We start from the raw sequence: 12788 nt of genomic DNA, 5'->3' as shown, positions 1-12788 counted from the left end.
CCCGCCCCCTCCCATTGCAAAAAGCCGGAGGGGAGGAGAAAGGAGGAGAGAAGGGGGAGGGAGTTTAGCAGCCACGCTGCTAAACTCCCTCCAACCTCCCTTCTCTGGTCGCGGTCATTGGCTCCCATAGGAGCCCATGCAGCGGCTGACGTATTCTGGCACAAACATAGTTCCAGGACTATCTTTGCTGCCCGGTGCTATATTTGCCGTCTGGGCGTTTTTATGCCGCGGAAATACGCCTGCATGATCTGATGATCTGGTGAACTTAGGCCTTCCAAGGGATATGAAAACAAAATGGCGGCCATGTGATGGTACATTTTTCCTGCACATGCTTTAATGAACAACCGATAGTATCTACCCCCCATAAAATAATTGCTTTTTGCTTGGGATCTTAGTAGACAGAGAAGTGTTGATCAGGTGTTGTCTATGATGAAATAACCACTTTACATATTGGAATAGCAATTATTCCAAAATCAGATTATAACATATTAATGAATTGCCTGATATTAGTAAATAATTTGTGTGTTTTGCTATTTATTTCACAACAGGAAGTACAGCCATTTTGGCTGTCATTTTTTAATTTCCATTATCATTTTTCAGCATGTGCTATTAATGTAACAGGCTTAACATCTAAGAGGGCAAAAACAAGTTTGGTGAAATGCTACAAGAGGGAACACCAGTATAATTTGAATGTATCTGAAAGCACCTTCAAAAAATATATTTTCTGATGAAAACCACCACAGATTAAACCTCATGACAGCAAATCTATTAAAAGCCCTAGTTCTCTGACCATGGCATGGAAATCTGCAAATAGGCAGCTGATACACTATGGTTAAAGCATCACTGTTGGCAGACTGGATAGGCGTCCATTGTACAGTTAGTCTGCTGTGCTACATAGATTACACATAATTAGAGATGAGCGAACGCGTTCGTCCGAGCTTGCTATTCGTGCGAATATTAGGGTGTTCGGGATGTTCGTTATTCGTAACGAACACCATGCGGTGTTCTGGTAAATTAAACTTTCTTCCCTGAGACGTTAGCGCTTTTTTTTGGCCAATATAAAGACAGGGAAGGCATTACAACTTCCCCCTGCAACGTTTAAGCCCTATACCACCCCCCTGCTGTGAGTGGCTGGGGAGATAAGGTGTCCGCCTGATATGAAAGTCTGCCCCTCCCGCTGCTCGCTATGGATGCATTCTATATGCGCTCAATGGGGCCAGCGGCAGCAGCGCTGACCCCATTGAGAACATATAGAAGACAAATCCTTCTTCTCTGGCACAGCTGTAACAGCTGTAGCAGAGAAGAACGATGTTTGCCCATTGAATTCAATGGAACCGGCAATACAGCCGACTCCACTGAATGCAATGGGCTGCCGGCGATCGCAGGATGAATGGTCGGAAAGGGGTTAAATATATAACCCCTTTCCTGCAATTCATCCAGAAATGTGTTACACTAAAAATATATACCGGCGTATAAGGCGACCGGGCGTATAAGACGACCCCCCAACTGTCACCTTATACGCCGGTAATACAGTGGAGAAAAGAATAAAAAGCATTACTTACGTTTTTAGATGATCTGCGGCGCTCCTGCAGGCTGTCGCTCCCTCCTAATCCACGGCAGAGTATTCCTTTCTCCACGAAAGACTTTAAATCCCTGCCTCCAGAAAGACACGTGCCTTCAGCCAATCACAGCCAATGACAATGATGTCATTGAATGGCTGTGATTGGCTGTGTTTCTGGAGGCGGGGATTTCAAGGCTTGAAATCCCCGCCTCCAGAAACACAGCCAATCACAGCCATTCAATGACATCATTGTCATTGGCTGTGATTGGCTGAAGGCACATGTGCTTCTGGAGGCAGGGATTTAAAGTCTTTCGTGGAGAAAGCTTGTCTGCCGTGGACCAGGAGGGAGTGACAGCCTGCAGGAGCGCCGCAGATCATCTAAAAACGTAAGTAATGCTTTTTATTCTTTGCTCCACTGTATTACCGGCGTATAAGGTGACAGTTGGGGGGTCGTCTTATACGCCCCGTCGCCTTATACGCCGGTATATATTTTTAGTGTAACACATTTCTGGATGAATTGCAGGAAAGGGGTTATATATTTAACCCCTTTCCGACCATTCATCCTGCGATCGCCGGCAGCCCATTGCATTCAGTGGAGTCGGCTGTATTGCCGGTTCCATTGAATTCAATGGGCAAACATCGTTCTTCTCTGCTACAGCTGTTACAGCTGTGCCAGAGGAGGACGATCTTTATGCTGTCAGTGGGGGGGGGGGGGGGGGGGGGCACTCTTGCCGCTATTGTGGCTTAATAGTGGGACCTGTGAACTTGAGATGCAGCCCACCATGTAGCCCCTCGCCTGCCCTATCCGTCACTGTGTCATTCCCATCACTTTCCTGAATTGCCCAGATTTTCACACATGAAAACCTTAGCGAGCATCGGCGAAATACAAAAATGTTCCGGTCGCCCATTGACTTCAATGGGGTTCGTTGTTCGAAACGAACCCTCGAGCATCACGGGAAGTTCGTTACGAATAACGAACACCCGAACATTTTGGTGTTCGCTCATCTCTACACATAATTTACAAATATCTATGGGGGAAGAGAAAGCCATAAAGCGGAAACTGAAATAAGAGATCAGAGAAAGTGAAGAGAAGATATTCAAGACCTTTCTTATCCTCTGATAATACTGACTGCATGGCCATTATTTCAGGCAGTGAATGACAAAAATTTGATTATGAAAAAAATTCTGTTATAGAATAGTTTCCCCGGCATCCAGAAGTGCTTGCTTTGTTGCCCTGGACCCCAGTCTTCGTTAGATACATACTTTTACTATGGTATATGTACACACAGAAAATTTGTTGCATAAATTTCTGCAACGCTCTGATTGACCTGAATGGAGTTTGTAAAAGTCATAGACATATGCTGCAGAAATATCTCCATTTTGATGCATGGAACAGATTTTTAGTTGCTGATGTTTCTGCAACAAATCTGCTATATATCTTTAAATGGAGCAGCTTGTGTCTTCAGTCTTATTGCAGAGCAAAGTGGGAATACTAATTTTTAAGGGAACCTGCTACCCCCAGCTTAACTGACTTCACTGCCAGCAGGGGATTAAAAGCAATCGCTTCTAATGCCCTCTCTTTTCCTAATGAGCCTATCTACCTGGACAGTTAGGTTCCAAAGTTATTCCATGCTGTATGCAATAGAGAAGAGTCATCTGACCAAGAAGAGTCATGCTGATCGTGAGCTGCAGAGATAATGACACCCCCTTTCTTTTCATGGACAGGGTTTCCTTAGTAACTGGGGATGCAACAAGCTATCAAGACAAAGGGTTGTTTTAGCTCAGCAGCTCATGAATAAATGCATCTCTTCTGGACCAGATGACCCTTCTGTCCCCATTTGCATACAGCATGCAATAACTTTGGAATCTAATTGTGGAGGTACATGGGCAAGTTATTGGCTGCAGTGGTCATGTGTCAACATTGCACGCCATCACTGCAGCCTCGTAAAGAGAGAGCGATGGGGACCAGGGAAGTGTTAAAACAGAAGCAGCAGGGAATTGGTAAGGTGCATAATAGCACTTTTGTTATATTATACCATTGTCAACTGTTTATAAAAATTAAAAAAAAAAACATTGAGTGGTAAAACCTCTTTAGGGTGCAAAGAATATCACCAATTTCTCATCCTCACAGATTTCTATGGGCAGAATACATAGAGATCGATATACGAGCTTCAACTGTTGTGCATTTTTTGAAATCTGAGTGGAGGAACGCTTATAACATTACTGTCTGTCCAATTTTACTTACTTATTTTATTTAGGCCTTTTATGCAATTTTTTTTCCCACTGAAAATAAAAATGCCAAGTATTTCCTTTACAGTTCTTCTGTTTTGGATTTACTCCTAGATTTGTCTAGGACAAAAATGTGCACCAAATGTGCCCTGCATGAACAGAAACTTTTTGGTGCAGTCTTTTTTACCAAAACTACTAGTGGATCTTATCGTTGTAAGAATTTAGTGCCATTTAGGGTTGCAATTGCTATATAACTTGTCAAGTGTTGTTGTTAGCCGTTTAGTTGTTCACAACCCTTGGTGACCCTAAAGGCTCCCTCCCTCCATGTTTTTTGGTTTTGCACTGCTTCTTTCAGTTGTGTGATATCCATTCCAGTATCAGCTTTGACAGTATCAAGCCATCGCAGTCTATAATTGGTCTAGTACTCTCTGCAATTCCAAACGTCTTCCAAATAAAGTACATTTGAAGCTACAAAAAAAGTAAAAGTATAAAGGAAAAAATTCTCATCTTATTTCTATTCCTATGTATGGCTCTAAAAAACTGCATGAAGAGGTGCATCAAAAATTGCAATGTATGAATCCAGCTTTACTGTTCTTATGCTTGTAGGAAATGTGGATTTGTGTCTATTTTACGCATCTTTTAAATACACTATAGACTTTTTACATTTTCATTTTACACTTTTCAGCACTCATTTACATGCAAACACAGTAGCTCAAAACAAGGATTATTTCCAGTGTAATAAATGATCATGTCTTTACAGACAGTATGGTACCTTTAAGGGGGTACAGCTTGTGGTAGGCAAATTAGGCCTGTATAGTCATTGATGCTGATGGCATAATAGGATTAAATGATGGCCTTTTGTGCGTATTTGAATTGAGTTGCACCACCACGTAACTGCCTGGAACCACCATTACCACAAGGAGTTTGTCCTCTATCATTTTCTTTGAGGATATATTAGATCTTTTTTGTTCTCTTGAGAGAGCTGAGTATTTTTTACATGATTTACTGTGTCATCATTGATGCAATTTTAATGTACTACTTGGCTAATAAATGTAAAAGGATATTTACACCTTTGTACTCTTTGTTAATCACTATGTTTTGGGAAATTAAGACTTTTTGGAATTGGTTTTCATTCCAATTTTTTTATTGTTTGATTTCCTTGTTTGTATTGTATTCCAAGGTACTGCCGAGTAGATGTATGACAGTGTCGAGAGGCTGACAGAGATAACTGTATAGTATTGAGTGGATGTGATTATGCTACACAGCCTCTGAAGGAGGGGAGGGTTAGAGGGAGCTGAGCTTGTGTACATTCATGAGAGATACAAGCTAGTCAGTACTGGGAATGCCCCCCAGCCAGAAACTTAAATGTATGGCTTTCTAAATGCATAGGAAGGAAAACTCAATGCAAAAAAACAGATAAGTGCGTAATTTTTTGCAGGGACGTAGTAATGTGTGTGTATATAGATGTTTTGTGCACAGAGGTTTCCATAGCCTTTAAGTTTCATGACATCTCATTTGATTTAGCTTTATACCTGAGAAAGGGAGTAGTGGCGCTGGAGCAGCAGGAGATGTGTGGGGTAAATACTGTTTTTTTCCATTTTTTTTTATCATTTCTTCCCATTGTCACCATGTTTAAACAAATTGGACAACCCCATTAAAAGGGGATGACCCATTAAAAAAATGTTTATCGTTACAAGCATTCAGCATAAACCTTTTTAGAATTTACATTTATTGAAAAAAAATGTTCTATCCACAGATATTCCAGGACTAAATGTCAGAATAGCACCACCTTCTGTTTTTATACAGTGTCCACCTCAGTAATTGTTCCAAGGTAGTGACACAATGCTCAGTCTTGCTTTTCTCTTAGCTCCACTGGGCATGTGAAGGGATTTGGAGGGATTCCTGGTGTGCTGAGCAGCTTCTTCTAAAGCTCTATTGTCTTCCCTGCTTGTCAGTAATCACAGTAATGCAGTCTCATTCCCTTATGGCTTGCTCAGCATCTCTTCTCACAAGCAGAGAAGACACTGGAGCTTCGCAAACACTTGACTCACCACAACAGGGATCCCTCTATATCAGGAGTGGAGCAGAGAGAGAAGACCAAGCATGTGTCACCACCTTGGAACAATTACTGAGGTGGACACAGAAGGAAGACAGCACATGGTGCTATACTAACATTTGTTATGGATATAAACTTTTTTTAGTATGTGTTAGTAGAAAAATGTTTATAATTATGGGCTGCATTTAAATATTTTTCATGAGGCTTGACATATGCATTAGATGGTTGTCAGTAGAACCCATCATAAACATGCACACTCCGCTTATCATTAAGTGCCCAAAAGTTGAGATCTTTAAATGCTTTTGTTTTTTCCCTCTCATATTGGAATTTAGATCTTACAATTTTTTGCAATTTTTCTTAATTTTTAACATTTAGCTTTTGAAGACGACAAGAAGGGGTTAATACCATTTAAATATCTGCAAAACATTGGGTTAAACTAGAAATATGCTGAACCATATTTGAAGAGCATGCTGTGGGATGCAATGCACTGTGGGATGGGAATTATGCTTTAGTGTCAGTTGCGAGTTGTCACAGGCACGATATCATATGGGATAAATTGTATTTATACTGTACATGTCTGGAAGGGGCTATCAACCTCCGCAGGCCGCCTGCCCTAAGACCAGAGAACAACAAAGCTGGGTGTTTAAAGATAACCTTGAAGCATATAATTAGAAGGGGTTTTTTTCTGTTGTTGGAACTGATGTTTAATGCATCCCAAGCCTTTCAAACTGCAGCGAGGCAGTGTAGAAAGCCCACAGTAGACTGCGCCAGGTGTCCTCATTTCCTGACTGTGCAGCTCATCCTGACACATCATAAGAAAAATAATTGCTCAACATCATTTTTTGCTGTGTTTTAATTGCAAGTTATGTTACAATGAAACGCTCATCATAAAAGGCATAGAAGAAAGGATCTCCCACATAATAACGCAGAAACTTTACAGCTGCTAATAGCAGTTTTAACATGTGTTTACAAACTCCGACACATTAACTAACAGTGAACCATTAAGGATCGAGACGGAGAGAGATGCGGTAAATGCGTCAACTAAGGCCATGGTGTCAAGTTGTAATACAATGTGCAGGTTATCTCATATAGCATATGTCAAGAACCTGAAGCATGTCTTCGCTAGATATGGCTGAGTTCTGTATTCTACACCAAAGTTTAGAATACTGTAGTTTGTAAATAGTGTGGAAAAGGAATTGTCTCTTCTCGCATAGCTATTTTTATTCCTAGCAATTTACTTCACCAGGAACTTAGTACTTCCCCCCTGCTGTCACTGTACAGAGATTTATTTTAGAGAGAGATTTTGCACTTGGTATAAAACAGCCAGATATCCTATATGTTTTTGTGTTCCCAACACATGAAGATCTTAGTTATTGCCAAACACATAATTCTGTAACTAGAAAAATATAACATTTTCTGTTATATGATACACATATTTGTCAATATATACATATATTCTCATAAGCCCATCAGAGTCAGTGCATGGAGGCAGCTCGAAGCTTAAGTCGATTACCAGTTTGCTGTCGGGAATAGGTCGTTTTCTCAGGACTGACCACTAATGGCTGTTGTTTCATTGTGAAGAATTTGTGCTGCACTTGACCAGTGAAAGCTACTTTTAGGGATTTGCCAAGTTATAAAGTTATAGCCACCCAGAGGCTAAAAATGACTTCCGGATCTGCCAGCTACAGAGGCCTATGAGGCTCAGCTTCTGGCTTAGCTTCATAGGCTTCATAATACACTGCTATACTAAAGTATAGCAGTGTATTATAAGAATGATAAAAGCTGGTGATATTCAAATCCCCTAGTGGGTCAAAAATAAAAAGTTTAAGTATTTTTAAAAATAATGAAAAAAAGTCAAAACCCCACCTTTCCCCCTTTACTATGTAAAAAAAAACAACACAAATCTGGTATTACCACATTCATAATGAATGACCCATAAAAAAGGTTCACACAGTTCATGGCATGAAAAAAATATATAAAAGTAATGGTGAGAAAAGCCCATTTTGCCTATCTCACCTTACAAAAACGAATAGAAAGCGATGGCATTGACATAATCGTACAGGCTTGCAGAATTCATTTAACATATTATTTACACTGAACAGTAAGAACTGTTAAGAAGATAAAAACCATGCTAGAATTGCAGAAAAAATGGAATAAAAAGCAATCAAAATTCTGTATGTTCCCAAAAATTGGATAAATGAAGACTAGCATTCATCCCTCAAAAAGCAAGCCCTCATAGAGCTCCGTCGATGGAAAAATAAAAATGCTCTGGCTCTTGGAATGCAACAACACAAAAGCAAATCTTTTTATTAAAAAAAGTGTTTCTTGTGTAAAAAATTGCAAAATATAAAAAAGTAGTAATGTTTATATTATCAACCCAATTTTAAGGGGATAATAAAGGTATATTCCCATGTGGTGGATTTGCTGCTGATTTTCCACAGTGGAAAAATCTTCAGCAAATCCGCACCAAAGACCCCACCGTTTGGTGTTGAATTGAATGGATGAAATCTGCCATAGATCTGTATCTGAATCTGCACCAAATGGTGCTGACTTTGATGTGGCTTTTGGTGCAAAAATTCCTCAGCAAATCTGCCATGTGAGAACTAAGGCATCGTTCAGACGAGCGTGATTTACACGCTGTTACAACAGTGTGTAAACCACGCTTCTATAGCAACCAATAGTTTGCTATGGAAATGCTCACATGAAGCGTTTTGTTTTTACCAGCGCCAACTCGCCTGTCAGCTCCATGCTGTGCCGTTGACCATGGGTTCCTATGGCCACGGCAGCACTCTGTCCGCAGCACGGACATGTAAACGGGCTGCTCAATGGAGCAGAAAGCAGCTAGTTTACCGTAGATTTCCTGCATGTCCACAGCGTGGTTTACACGCTGTTGTAACAAGGTGTAAACCACGCTCGTCTGAACGAGGCCTAAGAGACTTAAGAGTATGTCCATACTAGGCAGATTTGCAGCGTTTTTTTTCATGCAGACTGTCCAAGCAGAAACTCTCGTCCACATGCTGCAGAAAAATGCACTGTGGAAATTAACATGGGGTATGGAACTTAAATCTGCAGCATGTCAATTATAGCACTGCATTTTTGATGGGGACTCCACCTCTTCAAATGAGGGGGTGAAGTTTGCAACAAAAACGGTGTCAAAATCGACACCAAATGGTGCGTTTTTGTTTGATGCGAATTTAGCACTGAGGATCTGCTGCAAAATGTTTGCTGTGGACATTCCACAGTAAATCTGTTCCCATGTGGACATACCCTAAGGGTATACTAACTTGGCGGAATCGCAGCATATTTTCCACAGCGATTTCCGCCTCTTAAAACCATGTCAGAAACCGCAGCATCTTGGCATAACAGGGTGAAATTTCTATGCACTGTAAGGTGAAGTACTGCGCTGTATTTCACTGTTATAGCATTCATAGAATTGTTAAAGTACACACAAGGAGATTTTCTTCTGATTGATTTTCCTAATCGTTTCTTTTAGAAATTCTTACCAGTGAAAAAATGTCTGATGTCACATTCAACTAAAGAAACAATTATACCGAAGAACTATTAACCCCACGTTCTTTTGTGTTATTTCTTTCTAGGAATTAATTGTAATGCTAGAGCTCTCCAGAACCTTTCTTCCTCCTCCCCAAATCAAAAGTCTAAGTGTATCTACCCAGTTCATTCTACAATGTTATTTGGGGATTCTGGTTTTGTATTTACTAGATAAGCGTTCTTAATAGAGTTATGTAAACCTCCATAAAACACAATAATATATGGATTATAAAAAACCCAGCCGTTTAATTATTATGTGTAATGTTCTCTGCTAAATCTTCCATTTCACTTACATCATTATTCTTATATAAGGTAATTATCATGAATAATAGCTAGGCCTGTTATGCATTAGGCTGTTGTGGTTTTTTAATGAACATAATATAGCACCATATGTGGTACTGAAAGCAAAAGCATCCACACTGAGAATATATACACATAGAAATACTTCACAAAATAAATCACGAACATACATTAACCACTTGCAGACCACTCATAGACTTTAAAAACCCAGGTGGTGCACAACTAACTCCGCACGAATGTTCTAGAACGTGGAGCAAAGTTTTGCTTATGGCTCCCCCTTCCCCAGCTGCATCAGAGCTGCATGATCTTTTTCTCACCAGACAGCTGACAACAGGTAGCTTTTGCAGAGTGGAGTAGATGAACCACCTCATGCCCGCTGTTACAGCCAGAGCTTACATGCCCAGAGACCATGTTGATTAACACGGTCAACACCGGAATGAACCTTGGAGGGGGCTTCTTGCATCAGTGGAGAATATGCAAAATAACACTGCTGGCCTGGTGAGACCATAAAACTTTCACATCCCTTATCGGTGGACTAATTAAGTATTTACTCCTCTACTCATTCTGTTCTGGTACTGTTTTTAAGTGCAAATTAATCACTCCATGTCTGTGCCTTGTCATATGTGTATGTGTGTGTATATATATATATATATATATATATATATATGCATGTCTCTTCTGATCTATTCCATTTAAGCCCGAGGAAGAATCATGAGTAGGTTTGAAAGGTCGCTATAACATCATGTACTTTTATTAGTCATTAAAAGGTACCATATCTACAAGATTACTTGGTTTCTCTTACTGAAAACAATCACAATTGGCCTCCAGGCATGTCATCAATGTGACAGCCATTCACAGTGAGCACAAGAAGGTTCACTTGCCCCCTCTGCATTGAAGCAGTATGACTCTGCAGTTGCATGACAGCTGAGGTCACAGAGCTGAATCACAGTAACCAATCTGTGTGGACTTAGGCATGTAAAAATAAAATAAAAATTAATCTTGTTATTTGTGTGGCGCCAACTTATTCCGCAGTGCATTCAAGTAATTTATTTATCATCCCCGACCAAGCTGGGTACTCATTTTACTGACCTCAGAAGGATGGAAGGCCGAGTCAACCTTGAGCCGGCTACCTGAACCATGCAGGGATTGAACCCCCAACCTTCAGGTCATGAGCAAGAGCTTAGGACTGCATTTTTGCTGCATTAGCACTCTGCACCACACAGGGCATGTAATCCATGTGACAGCCAATCAGTCTTTCAGAAAGGGTGATAGTTATAAGGCTATGGCTACATGGTGACTTTGTCCGTGATGGCAGTCACATGGCCAAAGATTACAGTGTAAAACTGACATAAAGCATAATACAAGTCAATACACTCATTTGTAGTTTGCAAGTTGGCCCGTCTGTGACACACCAATCGCAAGAAAGCCAAACTCACTGGATTTTTTTTGTGATCTGCTTGAAAAAAGTTCTAATAAAAGGAAGGCCATGAAATACACAAGGTGCTTTTCACTACTCTGGCCAGTGTTTGAGTCCTGTTGCACAGTAGGACCACATATGGGACATTTCTAAAAACTGCAGAATTGCGTTTTGTTTCTTTGCTAACTCCTGCAGAGTTCCAGAAACAAATGGTTTAGTATTGAAAATCTGCAAGAAAAATTAACTTTTCCTCTTCACTTCATTAAAGTTTCCTCTTCACTTTACTTTAATTCCTGTTTAAGACCTAAATGGTGAACAAACTTCCTAAATGCTGTTATGAATACTTTCAGGGGTGTAGTTTTTAAAATGATTAGATTTATCGAAGTCTTCAAATATATAGGCCCCTTAGAGCCACCTCAAATTAAATTAGTCACTGAAAAATAGACTGTAGAAAGTTATTACCAAATAAAGTGACACATGTCAAATTTGATAAATGGGTCTTGGCAAGAAAGGCCAAAACTGGCTGCAAGAGAAAGGGGTTAATAAGAACTCTCAAGCTGATGATAAGGCACAAAAGCAGCAATAGAGCATTGCAATAGAACTTAAAAGGGGTTGTCTGGTTACCAGACATTGCCCATATAGCTCCAACTGTGCTAAAGTAACAAAAAGAGCTGCACTTACCCCTTCTCTGCTGCCACGATCCAGTGCTGCAGCCCCAACCTCCTCAGAAGGTGATGTCACCAAAAGTCACCTAACTGCTCCAGCCAATCAGAAACTTTTGCATCCCCGTTCTGAACTTCTAGCATCATGGCGACCAGGATGTGAGTACCTAGATCAGGAAAGCGGCTGCAGCGGTCAGGTGACTTCATCTTCCATAATAAACACCGGGAGGACGGTAAGGCTACAGTGCTGGATCCCCACAGCAAGTAGGGATACGTATAGCTCTTTTTGTTATTTTAACACAGTTGGAGCTACTGTATAGGGACAATGCTGTCGGGTAATCGGACAACCCTTTAACATCCTTCTCCATTTGGATTTAAACAGTCATTCTAGGCATTTACCCTTATTTAACTTAAAAGTAAATATATTTCAGTTAAAATGTATTTCTTTTTTATATTCCTCTCCATTTTGTTATAGGTTTGATATTATTGGTTACCACTGGATATAATTATTCAGCATAGCCACATACAGGCTCCTACCCTGTTCTATGCTATATAATGTTAAAGGTGTTGATCATATTGGTATCTATTCAATGTGAATTCAGCTATAGAGGTACAAACAATATTTGCACAATTATATATACTCTTTGCCACGATTTTAAGCAGAATCAAATCCACTTTAAGCTGCTCTAAATCATTGTCTTGTCACAAAGTAAGAATATTCTAATGCTTTAAACGAGTTGCTCCACTTCTAGTTGTTTTGCCACAGGAAGCAGACAGCTTTGTACATTATACAGTGGCGCAGGTTGGTACTGCAGGCTGAGTTCCATTTACTTCAGTAGTACCAACCTGGGCCATGGCACAATGTATGGAGCAGTCTGCTTCCTGATTTTTTTAGGTTTAGGGCTACTTCATACTTTGACAAATTATAGCAGTTCCCTTTTTAGAAGGATGATTTTCTGAATACTAGTAACAATATTTAAAAAATAAACAAATATACTTGTTAGCGCCTCATTC

General features: G+C 40.2%; 1 protein-coding gene across 1 annotated transcript in view; it reads right to left on the bottom strand.

Annotated features, from left to right (window-relative positions):
- The window catches only part of KSR2 (kinase suppressor of ras 2), a 349612-nt gene that overhangs the window by 7339 nt on the left and 329485 nt on the right, over positions 1-12788 (bottom strand). The window lies entirely within an intron of this gene.

This window comes from Eleutherodactylus coqui, chromosome 5 (assembly GCF_035609145.1).
Source record: "Eleutherodactylus coqui strain aEleCoq1 chromosome 5, aEleCoq1.hap1, whole genome shotgun sequence".
In the NCBI taxonomy this organism is placed as follows: domain Eukaryota; kingdom Metazoa; phylum Chordata; class Amphibia; order Anura; family Eleutherodactylidae; genus Eleutherodactylus; species Eleutherodactylus coqui.
This window is presented reverse-complemented; position numbering and strand designations above follow the sequence as displayed.